This window comes from Moschus berezovskii, chromosome 2, assembly GCF_049115385.1.
Source record: "Moschus berezovskii isolate FMDL1 chromosome 2, NW_MosBer_1.0, whole genome shotgun sequence".
In the NCBI taxonomy this organism is placed as follows: domain Eukaryota; kingdom Metazoa; phylum Chordata; class Mammalia; order Artiodactyla; family Moschidae; genus Moschus; species Moschus berezovskii.
In genome coordinates, this window is record NC_142461.1 from 30,239,276 (window position 1) to 30,255,755 (window position 16,480).

At 54.7% G+C, this 16,480-nt stretch overlaps 1 protein-coding gene across 8 annotated transcripts in view; it reads left to right on the forward strand.

Annotated features, from left to right (window-relative positions):
- The window catches only part of TNS1 (tensin 1), a 244,910-nt gene that overhangs the window by 94,412 nt on the left and 134,018 nt on the right, over window positions 1-16,480 (forward strand). The window contains exon 1 of one of the 8 annotated variants that reach the window (XM_088827680.1): window positions 6,891-7,083. The exons of the other annotated variants lie outside the window; for them this stretch is intronic. The gene's annotated coding sequence lies outside the window, so the exon portion shown is untranslated. Of the gene's footprint in view, window positions 1-6,890; window positions 7,084-16,480 lie in introns of those variants that run through there. 8 annotated transcript variants of the gene reach the window in all.

Here is a 16,480-nt window from a genome sequence, read left to right on the forward strand (position 1 = left end):
CCATGCTGGTGATAAGAGAGAGGAGGGAGAAGAACCCAACCTTTGGCAGGAAGTGGGCCGCTACAGGGCTTTAGACTTTGGGCAAAGGTGGCAAGCCAGTGCCAGTCCCCACAGAGCTGCTAGGCAGGCAAGGAGGCAGTTTTAGGGAGTAGGAGGCTAGTTGACCAACGAGCTGGCCTGGGATAGCAGGTCCAAGCTGGAAGTTCAGCCACCAGCCCAGATCCTTGACTCTTCCTGCCTGGCGGCTGGCTTGGCTAGAGGTCGGTTCTCATGCTGGGGCCAGCGTTCACTCTGCTGATTGGCACCCACAGGCCTGGCCTTGTCAGGATGCTATCCTGTCCTTAGCAACTGCTTAGCCCTGGCTGTTTCTGCCTCTTGGACATTCAGAGATGAATGGGAAATGGTCCCAGGCTCAAGAAATTCACAAATGGAGGGGCAAAAAGACAAAGGGAGGTGTACGTGAGCAGTGGAATTTGCTCTGGCTCACCTTCCCAAGACAGTTTTTCAAGTATTTGATGATGAATGTTGTCTCCTTTCTTTATCATCTGAAATAAAAATGGGGCCCAATTTCATTAACCTTGTGCTTTTTTTGAAAGAAATACTGTTGTTCTCCTCTGGATGCTCTTTGGTTTGACATTTCTGATGATGTTGTCTAAGCTGTGTGGAGTTGAATGGAACTTTCCCTTCCTTTAATTTGATTCCATACCTTTCTTCAGGTAACCAAAAGTTGCAAAAGTTCTGGGGTCAGCCATATCCTTCTGCCGTATGAACTGAATTTGTTTTCACCAAATCTTAGACCTTTTCCTACATGGTTAATTCAGTTTTTGAAAAAAATGACCTTTGAATCTTAGTTCAGGACTTCACTGCAAGAAAAATGTTTCCTTGCTAATTTTAACCTTTTTTATAGTCACTTTTGCACTTCAGTTCGATACCTTAGCTTTTCTTTCTGCTTTTTGTTTTCTTCGTGTGCTTGGTAGCCTCCATTCTGAGTCTTTACCTTAGTTACTGATAAGTATTTCGGACAAGCCAGGGCAGAGGACACAGCCCTTTGGCAAGTCTGAAAGTTGACATTGATCTATTAATCAACACTCCTTGGCTTGCTGGCTAGGAATCTACTCGACTTTCTATCTTTTCTCTAAGCATTTCAGCATGAATCCTGCCAACACCTTCCTGAGATCCAGATAATTCAGGTTAGGGGATTCCCCCACCATCCAGTCCAGGAACCTTATAATAATGGAGTTCTGGTGGTCGATGTGGCTCTGCTGGAGAGGGATGTGGATCCCTGAAAGGATTCAGGCTGAGTCAGTAATCATCACTGGGGGAGGGCTAAGAGGAATCCTGCCTGGAGGCATCTGAATCTCAGAGTCCTTCATGCTTTAAAATTGCACTTCTCAGGGAAGATAGCGATTTGTGTGCAGTCAACTGACACCAGCAGCCAGGGATCAACATCTGCCTGGAAACTTCCAAGGAACTTGAGGTTATCCGATAAGGAGATGAAAGCCCAGAGGGACTGGGAGTGACCTTTGGTCCCCAAAGCCATTGGTGGCTGAGCGGGGCTGGAACTGACTCCCAGTGCCTCTCTTGGCTGGAAACTGAGGCAGGATCCAGGGAAGAGGGAGCTGCCAGTGGGTGTCCTGGGCACATGTTGTTGGCAGACCGTTTTCCCCAGGCTTTCCCTGCCCTCTTGACCCTCCATCCTCAGACTGTGGTGCAAATCTGAGAGAAGTAAGCCAGAATGTGGAAGGCCTGTTGCCTCTTCTCCCTGATCCATTTCCCCTGGTGGCTGAGATGGTAAAGAGTCTGCCTGCAATGTGAGAGACCTGGGTTTGATCCCCTGGGTCATTAAGATCCCCTGGAGAAGGGCATGGCAACCCACTCTAGTATTCTTGCCTGGAGAATTTCATGGTGGGCTGCAGTCCATGAGGTCACAGAGTCAGACATGACTGAGTGACTAACACAGAGCATTTTTTCCTCCCTGGGGGGCCTGTGTGGCAGAGGGCCTGAGGCTGGGCTGCACATTGAGCCTTGCTGGGAATGAATGCAAATGAGATGCAAATAGGGGAGTGCGGTGAGGAGGGGGCGTCCCTCTCCTGCTTCAGTCTGGCCTGAGTGTTAAGAATGACAAATAGGAAACAACCAGTGACTTGAGCTGCGAAGCCCAGGCTCAGGAAGGAAACGAGGGAGAAGGGGCTCTGTGGGGCCACAGGGCAGGGTGTGGCTTCTGGAGTCAGCTTTAGAGGGTGCCCTAGTCAGGGGTCCCAGGGGTGGCCCTGGGATGAAAGGATTTTGGAGGACAGCTTCAACTCATCCCCAGCCGCAGTGGGGTGGTGTGGTCAGAAGCTGGAGGCTGCAACCCAAATGCACAAACATGCCTAGGGCGGTCCCCCGGGGTCTGGCTCCCAGCCAGCTGTGTGTTGAACCCGGTAGGGTTCTGAGGCCCAGGGCCTGTCCCTTTGGGGTCCGGGCATGTGGCCCTGTCTTCTCTGTGGTGGAGAAGGAGGAGGAGAGTGGGGTCCAAGGACGCTGGAGGGGTTGGCTCCAGCAACTCCCCCTGCAGGCCACTCCCCTGCCCCCACCCTAGGAAGATTTAAGAAGCCAATCCCTCCCTGCTGGGTGTTCTTAACTCAGCCCAGCTCAGAACAGCTTCCCTTTAGTGCTGTAAGAGGCTGGGAGTCTGGCCTCTCAAGAGTGGGGGCTCAAGTGACATGGTGCCCTCCAGGGGGAGCCCTGGGACCCAGAATGCCTGGTTGTGCTATATGGGGATCGAGCCTTCTTGAGCTGGAAGACCCGGATCCAGATTCCTTCTCCTTCATCAGCTGCTCTGTCGTGTTGGGTGAATCATTTAACAGCGCTGAGCCCATCTCTAATTGTGGGATAAGAATCACAGTCACTTCCCAGGTTTTGATAGGGATCTGTGTGGATGAACACAAGGGAAAGGTGTGGTGCAGGGTAGGCATTTAAATAGTGATGGAAGTGAAATGAAGGAGCAAGTGAGGTCAGCTCTGGATCGACACCCCCGGACTCCCACCCCACCACATCCCAGGGGGCTGAGAGGCTGAGAGAATCCTGGGCCTTGGCCTTCTCTTGGCTCTTTCTTCTCTGTCTCTCTGTGTCCTTCTGTCCCCATTTTTGTCCCGTCCCTCCGCTTTGCGTGGCAGTGTCTAACTCAGCACCTGGCCCCAACATGAGCCATTCATTTTCCCTCTCTTCTCAATGGCCTCTCTGTGGCTCCATGGGCGTCCCCCACCCCCAGCTCCTCTCCTTCCTCCCTCTGGGTCCCTACTCTTTGTCCCCCTGTCTCCTCCTGGCTTTTCTGCCCTCCGTGTCTCTCGCGTTAATCTGCCATTAACAAGCACCCATTGAATGCTCATTAGATGCCAGGCACTGCCCTGCTCCTTTCTTGGTTCTTCTTGTCTCCTTGCCTCCCGGCTGTTGCTTCTTTCCCTCCCACTCCCTTCGGCCTCCTGCCCTCCCTTCCCCCAGCTGCACTGGGCTCCAACACTGGTATTATTCAGTTTTATGAGAACCCCCCAGGCCTGCCCCTGAATGGACCAACCACAACTGGAACCAGATGTGCGGGACTGCGCTTGGGGGTGGGACAGGAGGAGGGAGGAGGGAAAGGGGGCATGGGCTGGCTCAGGAAGCGGGGAGGGGTCGGGGGATGGGAGATGGGAAACCCTGGGAGTGCTGAGTCTTCCCCAGCACAGAGGAGGAGGAGCTGGGTGGGGAGAGAAGGGCAGAGCAGGCTTCTTCGGGAAAGCAGTTCTGGCTCGTGTATGTGTGTGTGTGTGTGTGTGTGTGAGATTGGCTGTAGGACAGCTTTTGGAAATACAGGCAAGGCTGCTCTCCTTTGAAAACCTCTAGTTCCTTGACTTCCTCTCTGTGTGGTTTTTAGAGACTTGCTGAATTCATGATTCTGTACCCAGGTGCTGGAACAGGAAGGCTGGAATAGAGGGAATGATGTTGGGTCAGGAGAATAATGGTGGGGCTCCGAGCAGCACTGGAGGAGGGTGCTTCTTAGAGCCCCCCTGCATCTGCTGCAGACCTGGGGAGGGTGGGATGCTCCTGGCACATCCACGTATCAGTCTGATGGTTCCCATGTCTTAGCATAGTCAGGTTTTCTGTCTGCCGTCATATAACTTTGAAGATAAAAATCTGCATACATTTTCTTGATACAGCCTTGTGCAGAATTAAGTGTTTAAAAGAGCCCTTTTATTCAATTTTTAATCCATCACCCATCCATCTCTCCATTATTCCATTATTTATTCCACATTTATTGAGAATCTACTAAGGGCTTCCCAAGTGGCGCTAGTGGTAAAAGAACCCGCCTGCCAATGCAAGAGACTCAGGTTGCATCCCTCGGTGGGGAAGATCCCCTGGAGCAGGAAATGGCAGCCCACTCTAGTAATCTTGCTTGGAGGTGTCAGCATTGTGTTAAGCACTGGACACAGTTGGAAAGGAGAAAGAAAAGGACAAATAAATCTTTGCTCAACTATTGGGAGATATAGGAGTGCACCTAACAAGTGTCTGTCCCAGCGTTAGTATACGAGCAAGAGTGTCAGGTATTCAGAGGAGTGGTCAGTATCTGCCAAATGATTGGCGAAGGATCCATGGAGGATGTGGCTTTTGAACTCTGCCCTGAATGGTGTGATGGTAAGGTTCAAAGGGCAGGACCGCATCACAGAGGTTCTTAATGTCCTGCTGCAGAGCTGGAACTGGATATGTACGTGGTGGGGAGCCAGGCACTATCTGATGTCAAGCAGGATGAGAGTGGATGAGGGTTGGAAGGAGGCGATGGGGGAGGATGACACTTCTCTGACTAGGGGAGGGTTCCTCTTTTAAAGCAGACTCCCCCATCCACCTCTGGAAGAGCCTCGATGGCTGACACGGACCCCTCTCCTTTCCCTTCCCTGACCAGGGCTGGCCCAAGTTCCTGAGCTGCCCCTGGTCTGCAGTGGGTGTGAGGGTCGGGCAGGACCAGGGTATTTGGAGACAGCTTTGCCCCAGAGTTGGGGCCAGTGAGGGCTGGGCAGGGGCCCGGGGAGGCCTGAAGCCAGAGGCACGTCTGGAACGTCTAGAACGTCTCAGAGGCACGTTCTGTGGGGCCAGGACTTTCCCATCTCTGGTCAGTACCCATGTGCTTAGACTGAGGCTGCCGTCAAGGCTGGTAGGTCCTGAGATGCTGAAATTTGGGACTCTGGGAGGCCAGACTCATCCCGTCTGGGAAGGGATGAGGTCATCTTGTTCTGGAGACGGGGTGGATGCAAGGATTCCCCTGTCTCCGCCCTCCCCTAGCAGAAGGTGCCTCTCTCTCCTGCCTCCATTCTCCTGGGCTTCACTGTCATAGGTGGTGACATTGAAGGGGACATTAGAGGTGTGGTGACTGTCTCTGTGACACTGGCCCCAGATGGCACCAAATCTTTCTCAAGCTCTTTGTGCCTCCCGGGCTTCCCCTATCACTTTACTCTTTGGAAAATTGAAGCCTGGGGAAGGGTTTGGCTGGATTCAAAAACTACTGAGCGTCAGAGCCGGAAAAGATCTCCAAGACCTTCCCATCCATACTCACTGGATAGCGGGGGAACCTGAGGAGGCTCCGAGGTGCAGGTCACTGGCCTGCTGGCCCAGGACCTCACAGGAAGGTGGCCCAGATGGCTGAGAGGAAGGCCTTTGAATCTCTGGAGGGGCTGAGTGGTGGGGCGCTTGGCTTTGGAGCCAGCCCATGGGATCAGAGTTCCCGCTCTGCACCATCCTGTGTGGTCTTGGACAAGTCAGCTAACCGCTTGGAGGTCACTTTCTTCAGCTAAAATAACAAGGGAGATTCAAAGACTTAAGTGAGAGAGAATATTCATTAAGTGCTGGGCATACAAACAGGTGTGCAGCAAATGACTTTTCCCTCCCTTCCCCTCAGGGTAATCCTATCTGTTTCTTTTGTCATTTGTGTGGTACTCCAAACTTCAAATCACATTTCCCCCAATTTTTTTTTTTTTGACTGTGCCACAGGGCATGTGGGATCTTAGTTCCCCAACCAGGGATCAAACCCATGCCCCCTGCAGTGCAAGCCTAGATTCTCAACCTCTGGACCACCAGGGAAGTCCCATTCCCCTAATATTTTTAATTGTAAGAAATCTTTTGCATATAGAAAAGTTGAAAGGATAACATAGTAAACTCCCTGATTCTTTGTTATATTTGCTTTATCACATTTCTTTCTCTCCCTCCATCCATCCATTTTTTCAACATTTTTCAAAGAGAGAAGCATGCATTTCACTAACTAGAGTTCAGTTCAAATCTCTTTTGAATATACAGTCATAAATGTCCTAACTCAGCCAAGAGGAAAAAAAAACCAGGATTGTTTTCCCACATTTGACAGAGAACAAAACAAAAAGAGGTTTAGAAGAGTGAGATTCTAGGTCTCCAGTCACAAAACGAGATGGAAACAGTGTAAAGCAGTGTGGTCTACAAAAGTTGGGAGTTGCTGTTGTTATTACTGTCTCATCAACCATCCTTCTCCACCCAGTAGCTCTTGGGCCATTTCTCTGCTGTTGTGTCTGTTCCATGGGGGAGTGGAGGGTGGGGTTTCTGGACTTCTTGGCCTCTTGCCCCCTTTCCCCACCTCTGCCCCGAAAGCCCTCTGCCCCTCCCTGCAGGTCCCCAGGGAGACTGCTGAGCCGGCGGCTGAAGGAGGGGGCAGGCCACCCTTCTTGGCATCCCTTGTCCCAGGCATACGTGCCCTGACTCCCAGCCGCGGAGCCGGGCGCGAGTGTCCTGGCCGAGTGCTTCAGGGGTTAAAGGAGGCGGCGGGCGGACTGCTGGCCGGCTCCGGGAAGGGGGAAGGAGGAGGCGGTGCGCCGGTAGCCCGCCCGCCTCCGCTGGGGGAGGGAGCCGGGCGAGCAGCGCTCTGGCTCAGTTGCTCCCAGCAGTGGCCCTGGGACCAGCTCTGCTCGCTGCGCCCGCTCCCCGCCTGGACACAAGGCTCACTCGCGCCCTCCTCTCGGCAACCAGCTTCTTGCCAGCCACAGCTGCGGCCCCATCACTGCCCACCGCCCCGGTCCTGTGAGCCCAGACCCTCACTCCTCTGCCGGAAAGGTGAGCGTGGGGTGTGCGCGTTTGTGTGTGTGTGTGTGTGTGTGTGCGGCGGGCTGCACGCACTGATGCTGTCAGGACCACCGATCTGGGCGTAAATTAGGGGCGCGGGAAGTCAGTTCCGCCTGGTCACACGCCTCCGGGCTCGGTGGCCCGTCCTGGCCATCGTGTCAGTCCCCTGCCGCCGTCACAGTCTGGTCCTGGCAGGGATGTCTGGGGCGCGGTTGCCAGTCAGAAGGAGTTTTGTTTCCTGGAGAAGTTGCTGGTGTCAGTGGCTGCTTGAGACCGAGGCCGGCGGGGACTAGTGGGGAGGACACGCTGACTGAGGCAGGTCAGGGTATTCAGTCTCCAGGGCCCCTTCCCCCGCCTGCTTTCTGTCATGGAGAGGACCGAGATACAGGCAGCATTTTCTCTCCGTTTCTACCCCAGCCACTGGCTGGAGCTGTTACTGGGTACCTTTCTCCCCCTTGGGGCTCTTCTTCCTCTCATATCTCATCTCCCGGGGGTGGGGATAGGGTGGCCACGGTGGAGAAGGAGGGTCTGGCAGGCCCACGTCTCATGGGTCACTGCTCCTTTGCCCATGGGCACAGCCTGGCATGAGTGCCCCCTGCCACCCTCCCCCAACCAGCAGCTCCTACTCCTTTCTCATCCCTCTGGGCAGAAATAGCTAATCCAGGTGGTTAATGAACAGACACGCACAGGTGCCTTTCAACCTCCGTCCCCACCGCTCTCTCTGGGCCCTGACCCTGCGTGCCACCCCTTCCCAAGCCTGAGCATCCATACAGAGCCAACTTCAGGGTCTGTTCCCCACCCCTCGTTGAGGACCAGGGTTGGGACTGCCTATCCAGTTGTTTTTAGGTTGGCTGCTCTCTTAGAAGAGGGAACTGGGAGGGGGGTGACTGAGGGGTGGCCCGCTGTGTTCTCAAGCCAGTCTCCCTCCAGAGGAGTGGGATGGGGTTGGGGGACAGAATGTGTGCTGGGTAGGAGAGGAGCTGGTTTGGCAAGAGCAGGACAGATGGCTGTGGAGCGAGGCTAAGAGAGGTGGCTGGAGATGAGGGTTCTAGAGCCTTCAGGGGACAAGAATTTCTCTTCTGGGAGCCTCAGAGTGCCTTCTCCGTGGCCCAGCGAAGCCAGGGGTTTGAGAAGTTGGGGAGGGAGCACCCTTGAGTCTCTGCTGGGCCCCTTCCTGAAGCTGCCTGGGTGGGGTGGGGACCATTGTGGTCAGACTTGGCCTTAGGTTGCTTCCACCCCTGCCAGTGGGTGGCTACTCCAGTCTCCCCGACCCTGGCTTTCCCCCAGGACCTCAAAACTTGCTACATCTTAAGGCATCCTCTGCCCTGATCTCTCTGGCCTAGGGGTGGGGGACGGAGGCCCTGGGCCTGGCTCTGGATGGGGAGTCGGCTGGGAGAGCTGTCAGTGGGATCAGCGCTGGCGTTGCAGCTTAGGGTTAACCTTGACTCTGCTGTCCCGCAGAGGGTCGGGAGTGGAGACAGTGGGCCAGAGCCTAGGAGGGTCTCAGCCAGGCCAGTAGGACTGAAGCCAGGACTTTGATCTGGAGCTGAGAAGTCTTGGATGGTGGAGGAGGCAACCTGGGAACCAACCTCTGCTTCCAGACCCCTGGCCTTGAACCCTCCTGGCCCTTCTTCCTGATCCCTCGTCCCACACTTCACTTCCCTTAAAGCCCCAGTTCAGAGTCTCCCATGGGCAGGGGCTGTGGTGTCTGGAACTGTGAACACAGGGGGCTGGAGTGGGGCTGGGGTATATGGGGAACAGAGGAGTTCAGAGACGAGGTTACTGTTTGGTGATCATCCTCTCATTGCTGAGGGACTGCGGCTGAAGCTTCGGAGTTTGGGAACTCTCAGTGTCCTGTTTCTACTGAAGTCAGATGAGGAAGCAAAGGGGCAGAATGGAGTTTTGTTTGGTAAAGGAAGCTTAGGTCTGTTTAACGTAGGGCTTTCCTAACAAGCTTAGCAGGTCAGTGGGAGAAAGGGCTGCCTTGTAAGGTAGTGAGTTTCCTGTCCAGGGAGGCGTTCGGACAGAGGCTGGACAACAGATTCCTGAGCTGGGATGTGGTTAGAAGGGATGACCTTGAAGGTCTCTGGGGATGCTGAGGTCCTGGGATTCTTGGAGTCAGGGAATTCTCTGACACCGGGGTCAGGGAGCAGGAAGGCAGTGGCCTCTGGCCTGGGGCGTGGGCACTGGCAGGACCTCTCAGGGTCCTCCTTCTCCCTGCCAGTGTTTGGGGAACAGTGAACCTGATGGTCTGCCTTCACACCCATTGCTCATCAGCCCACCATGTTGCCCCAACTGCTTCCTGCAAAGATTCTGAATTTCTTCCTATTCCTCTTGTCCTGCTCCTTGCCTTGCTCTGCCAGTTAATCCCACAAGGGTTGGAGCGGACCTGTGGGCTCAGGACATGGTGTGGAATGGAGGGGACCCCTGCCCCTCTGCAGTTACAGCCCACTCCCTGCCCTGAGATGCTAACTGGGGGCAGTGGAGGGGCAGAGAAGTGTGGGTAACTTGAACTCCTGCCCAGTTTGTCGCCTACTGGAAAAAGGGGCCTCCCCATCCTGCCTGGAGCTGGTAAGCAGTGGAGCCAAGATCTTGCAAAAAACACAGGGGTTGTACTTCTCTGAGCCTCAGTTTCTGAATTTGTAAAATAATATGGGTTTGGGGTTGTCAGGGCAGCTAGAAGTGGTTTGTGTAACTAACAGCTGAAGGTGCAAGCCAAGAGAGTTGTTGTAGGGCCTCTCTGGGGTGTGGGAGGAGCCGGCCACCTGCTCCCCCCACACTAGCCTCTCCAGACCTGTTTTCCAAGGTTAGGGGTGGCAGGGGGAGGGAGGTCCTTGAGAGCAGAGAGGTGAGGTGGGGTGGGGTGGGGCTCAAGATTTCTGAGCATCAAACCCTGGGAACCTTGGGCTTTCCCTGATGGAGTGTCAAGGTGGGCTTCTGGGTTGGGCTCTGGACCCGCCCTGGGTGTCCCAACCTGCCTCTCTCTGCAGCCCCTCCTCTCTGGATGGCCTGTGAGCCCTTTTCTCCTTAGTGTGTGCATGCATGCTCAGTCCTGTCTGACTCTTTGTGACCCCATGGACTGTAGTCCCCCAGACTTCTCTGTCCGTGAAATTCCTCAGGCAAGAATATTGGAGAGGGTTGCCATTTCCTTCTCCAAGGGATCTTCCAAACCCAGGGATCGAACAGGCGTCTCCTGCATTGGCAGGTGAATTCTTTACCCCTGAGCCACCTGAGCCCCTTTCTTCTTAGTGGGAGACTGAAGGAGGAGGGTCCTGGCTTTGACAGAGGATGAAATCATTGCTAATGTCTGACTCAGCACCTTGGGACCTGATGAGGCTGCTTAATTAGGACCCATCTTCTTCTGGTGTGATAAAGACCAATGGGAGGGGCAGGAGGTGAGGGGCTGGAGATGTCAGGCTTGGAGCTGGGGTGGCTGGCAAAGGGTTTCAGGTGCAGCTCCTCTGGCTTCTTGGCTTATTTCTGGGGCCCCTTGTCTCTTTCACTCCAGAAAGGGAAACTGAGGCCCAGTTCAGGGATAGTGCTGAAGCAGAGCAGAGGAAAGCCCTTCCAATTACTGGACTCAGAAAAAAGCGAATCAGAAATGAGTGCGATGCTGCGGGAGGGAAAGAATGGTTTGGGGGGACTGGGGGGACTTCCCGTATACTGTCCCCACCCCCTATGGCCCTGGTCTTAGCTTTCAAAGCTATTAGGCTTGCAGAGGTGTGGGTACTGGTGAGCTGGAACGAGCGTAGTGGGGGTGGCAGGGCTGCCAGCCTTGCAGTCCGTGCCACCCCCCAGGTGTCCCTCTATTATGCACGGTCACCCGTGCCCTCGCCTCTTCCTAATCTCCAGTCGCCTGAAACTCTTTCTCGTGGGATGGGTTGGGGGACTGGTGGAGGACTTCAGAAGGTACAGCTGGGTCCCTGGCCAGCTCTCTCACCCAGGTTGGTGACCCTGGCCATCTTCCTTCTCTTCCACACTTTGGTTTCCCTCCGGGAGGGTGGTTGGTCTCCGTGGAGTGGGAGCTTGGGTGGGGTGGGGGTGGTAGGTGGGCCCGAGCCAGTCCCTGACGCTGCCTCCTCCAGGGTTTATCTGGTCGCGCTAATCCCTGCCTTTTTAGGGCTGGAAGCCTGTAGCTTGGGCCTGGGTGTTCCTGGAGGCAGACAGGGACTAGCCCAGGAGGGTGGAGTTCCGGGGAGCTGGTGAGGCGCGAGGTGCTCCAGGAGGGCCAAATCCTGTCCATCTGCCAGTGTGGGGAAGGGCCCCAGTCCCGGGTCAGGTGCCCTGGAATCTTCCTAGGCGTTCTCCAGCAGAGAATATGGGGGTCCCCCAGTTTCCTAGCCCTTGCAGGCTTCTTCTGTGCTCACCTGTCTTCTCCCTGGATTACAAGCTCCTTGAGGGCAAGCCTGTGCCTTTCGCCTCCCTGGTGATGCTTGCTCTACCTAACAGAATACTGCTTAACCTGAACCGATGAACTAATGGGCTCAGGGGACGGTTTTAGATAGCTTAAAACATTTTAAGTTTATTCTTCAATATGATTTTTAAAGGTCACACTCCATGTACAGTTATTAAAAAATATTGGCTGTTTTCCGTGTTGTACAATACATCCTTGTAGCCTACCTTACACTCAGTAGCTTGTAACTCCCACTTCTCTGCACTTATGCTCCAGCACCCTCTGCCTGCCCCCTGCATCCGCCAAACACACACACTGGTAACCACTGGTTTCTTCTCTGTATATGTGAGTCTGCTTCTTTTTTTGTTCTGTTCACGAGGTCGTTGCATTTTTTAGATTCCACATATAAGTGACATCATACAGTGTTTGTCTTTCTCTGTCTGACTTATTTCACTTAGTAAAATGCCCTTGCCAGTTTTAATGGTAGCTTCTGCTTTGTGGTTTGTTTGTGAGGATCCGATGAGTTAGTTTCTTGAAAACACTTTGAACAGTGCCCGGCACATAGTAAGTGCTCAATAAATATTAGTGATTATTATTACTATTGGTGTTGGTAGTGGTGGTGTTATTCGAGGTGCCCAACTCTGGGTTGGCTTTTTTCTCTTCTGCTGTGGCTGTTCCAGCCCTAAGACAGGGAGGGTTATGGGCCCAGAGAGTGGAGGAGGTAGTGGCATTATTTTCCCTCGAGGGGTGTCCTAGCCTCAGAGCCTAGAGAAGAGATTTCCTTTCCCTGCCTAACTCTCTCTGTGTGACTGAGGGGAGGTGGGAGATAAGGGAGCCTCTCCAGGCTTTCTCTGCCCAGGGAGCTGTGTTTATGGAGGACTCTGAGAAAACTGCCATCACTGTAAACAAGATGCATTATTATAAACCAGCCCAGTTTCCCCTTCTTGGCTCCCGTCCCATTTGTTGATGAGAGTCACTGAATCAGAGTCTCCCAGGCTCAGCAAGGATGTGGCCTGGCCTCCAGGCAGGCTGCCCTTGACCATGGGCTGCATGCATAGGGGTAGCATCTATATTTTAAAAGTGGGATTCCCCCAATAATGCTGCAAGTTGCTGCGTCTTATGCCCTCTAGATCTCTCTAAAGTCTAACCTGCATCCCTCTGGCTGTAGCCTTAGTTCAGTCCCTTGATGGTAGGAGGTGGGGGAGAACCAGGCCCAGCCCTTCCTGTCTGCCTTGAAGCTGGCAGCTCTGACCCCGTGGTGGCAGTTGCAGGCTCCTGGTCATGCTCTTTCTCCATCTCAGGCCTCTCTTGGGGTCGTTTGCTTTCCGGTGCCCCCGATGTTCCTCATTAGTCAGGGTCAGCCCTCAAGACCTGCCACATACACCCTCCACCTCGTCCTGGTTCCCACCCAGGGAGGCTGAGGTTGCTCCAGGTCGGGGGGGTGTGAGCTCTGTTTCCGGACCCCTGGCCCGCCCAGTTGCAGCTGTAAAAGGCATTAAGCTATTTTTTTTTTTTTTTGAAGAAAGAATGGACTTGGGCTGATGATGATGACAGCTGGGGAGGGTTCCTGAGTTCAGTCCGGTCCTATCTCGCTTCCCCGTCCTAGCCCCTGCTCATTTCTGTCCCATTTCTAGGCCATTGCTCATCTAGAGGAGGGGCTCAACTTTGACCTTTGACTTCAATCAGACCTGAGCCGTCACTTGGGCTCTGACAACCCTTTATGGGGAGCAACCTGTGGGTTCAACATGGGGCTTGATGCTGGGTTGGGGCTGCCGAGGGGCAGGCAGGTAAGGAGGATTCCTGCCTTGGGGTCCCTGTGGCCGAGGGTGGTGGGAGAGCAAGGCACCTGCCTCTTCCTGCACTTGGGAGCAGTCCCTTCCCTTGCTGGGCCCTGTGTCCTCATCTGTAGGAAAGAGGGCTGGAGAGATGCTGGGCTGGAGGAGTCTGTGAGTCCATGTCCCTTCCGAAGCCTCCCCTGGTCCCAGGCTTTGAACTTCACCTTGGATTGACCTTGCTTCCCTCCCCCAACCCCCATCCCTGCCCCCACCTTTGGCAGTCGCTGGCAGGAAGTCCTGCTGATTAGGGCCCTAATCACCGGCTGAGACTCCCAGAGACTCCCAGAAACAGCCGTCTCAGCCGAGTTGGTAGAGCAGAGAGGGGCTGCCAGGCCAGGAAGCGGGAAGCATGGGGAGCAGCCCCCAGTCAGGAGGGACATGGACTGGGGTGGTGGCTGTGACTAGGGGGCGCTAGATGCCTGCGTGGGGTTGGGGGTTGGTTCCTTGGGCCCGGGCAGTGCCTGGGACTTGCTGCCAAGGCAGTGTGGCAATGGCTGAGTGCAGCTGGGCACACTTAAAGCTTTCTGGGTGTCAGCCCTCTACCAGGCAGGGTGCCAGGGATATGTGCGGGGCTGGAAAGGCCAGGGAGACGTGCTCTAGTAGCAAGCAAAGGGGAGTCGCTGGAGGGTCTCTGCAGCATGCAGAGGGGTATCAAGCAGGAAGGAGTGCACACGAGCTGATAGAATGGAGAAAACTTTGGAGAAGAGGTGCCGTTTGAGATGGGTTTTGAAGGTTGAGAAGGAGTTCTGCAGGAAGGAAAAGGGACAAAGCCTTCTTTAGGCATGAGGGGAGGCCTGCACAAAGGCACAGGGGCATGCTGTAGTGATGGATGAAATAATGGCTCCAGCTGCGTGTCAGAGTCAGGCTTCGGTGTCCCTCCTAACTCTGCTGCTTACTAGCTGTCTGACCTTGGGCCGAGCCTTGGTATCTGCATCTGTAAAATGGGGTCAACATGCAATCTCATAGAGTTGTGGTGGGGATAAAATGAGATCGTACTTGTGAAGTGCCCGCTGTGAGGCTCAGTGCCTGGTACAGGCCAAGCCCACAGAAAGTGGTTTGTGTGGGGAAGGCTGACTTTTGGGGAGTCTGGAGGTGTTGCTTGGGGTTCAACTGTGGGGGGTTTACTAGGAGAGGTTAAAGAAGGGTGCAGCAGAAGGCTTTGGCAGAGAAGAAGCACAAGGACGTGGTGATTTGGGCAGTTGAGAAGGCCAGACTGGGCCAGGGAGACTGGGGACAGGTCCCAAGGCCAGCCTCCTGGAGTCCCCGGGCTGCGAAACCCTCCCCTGAATCACTTCACGCCTCTGGGCTTCTTTCCCATGTGCTGTCTTCCTCTCCGGGGTCAGAAGGCTGGGGAGGCACTGAGATCTCCTTCCTGGGTGATCTTTCAGGCCAGAAGAGGGCCTGGGCACGGCTTCACACACGAACAGCTGGACAGACTGCAGCAGGTGGGAGTGAGGGTAGACTCTTGGCAGCTCCCATTTCTAAGGAGTTATGCAAGAGAGACTCCTTTAGAGGGTGTTATTTACCCAGTAGGTGCTCACACATGAACAAGGGCGTCCCCTGGTCAGGGTGGAGGCAGTGGTGTCCCATCTGACCGTCAGTGGGCCGGTGAGTGTCTGGACATGGGCTGTCTGTCCAGAGCCAAGAGGAAGGTTGAGCGTCGCAGAGGCTGGGTGCTCAGTGACTGTGCGGATGAGGGAGCAAGGATTTCAGGAGCTTTAACTTCCCGAAGTGAGGTCCTGTCCCTAGGGCGGAGTGGCATGGAGGTCAAGACCACATACCCTGCAGCTGCACTGTCTGGGTTTGAATCCTGAGACCACCTCCTGCAGGCTGTGTGACTGCCGGCCACTTATCTAACCTGCCAGGGCTTAGTTTACTTAACTGTGAAATGTGGGCCCCAGAAAGATCTGTGTCCTACGGATATATTGCATGTGTGCTTGCTAAGTTGCTTCAGTCGTGTCCAACTCCGTGTGCCCCTATAGACTGTAGGCTCCTCTGTCCATGAGATTCTCTGGGCAAGATATACTGGAGTGGGGGACCTGTGGTTATTATTGCTGTTATTGTTATTACCAGTTTTGGTGCAGAGGGAAGGAGTGGGGCAGGGGCTTCTTGGCAGGGTTGAGAGGAGCCACCCAGAGGGAGGTGAGGGGAGTGCAAGAGATAGATGGAGGCTTTGAAGAATCCTCGGTGCCTTGTGAGCTGCTTGGGAAGCCACACAGGGTGCTGCCTGTGCTGTGGCCAGCTGAGCTGAGCAGAGCGTGGGAGCGGAGGCAGCAGCCAGGCCTGGATTCCCGGCTGGAGTCCTGGGAGAGCAGGGGCGAGCCGGGGCGAGGGGTGGGGGAGGAGAGGTGAGCAGAGAGGAGGCCAGGACTCTCCCTAGTCCCCAGCTGAGACCCGAGGAATTCTTTCCATCATCTCTTGCCAGAGGTCCTGACCTTTTAGCTCCAGGGCCTTTGGAAGGCTTGTGGTCCAGTCTCCCCGCTTCCTGGGCAGCCTGTTTCTGATGCCCCTTCCCTGTTAGAAAGTGATTGCTCTGCATGAACTACTGTCTGGCTGCAGTTCCTTTGGGGTGGAGAAGCAGTCTGGTGGGAGGAGCAGCTGCTTTGCAACAGGAGGGAGTGAGGGTAGACTTCAGGGCCCTGCCCTGAGCTGGGGCAGGGGAAGGGTTAGCTGGAGGGACTCATGGCAGGGGGATTCAGGCGGCCTGTTTCTAGTCCCTCTTTGGCACTGTGTGACCTTGGGAAAATCACTTCCCCTCTCTGGGCTTCAGTTTCCTCATTTATGAGAGGAGAGGGTAGAGCTAGAGTTCTTGATTTCTAATCGGTGCTGAAATTCTGCAAGTCCATGACTCTTTCTGAACAGAGAGGTCCTTGCTCTTGGGGTTCTGGAAAGAGCTGTCTGGCACGGAGGTGTGGGCCCCGGAGGGTCTTTAGGCATCTACTGAGAAGCCTGCTGAGATGCTGGGGAGGTCCCTTCCAGCCCTGGCATTGGAAGATTCTTTGCCCAGTGACCACTCCTCAGCTCCATTTCTTGGAACAGAGCAGAGGGCAACAGCTATCTTGAGTTGAGGGGCCAGAGCTTCTGGGTCTCTGTCCCACTCTTTTAGGTGGGGACACGCTGGCAGGATGAGAGCTGGTGGAGTGAGAGAGGGAACTAGGCA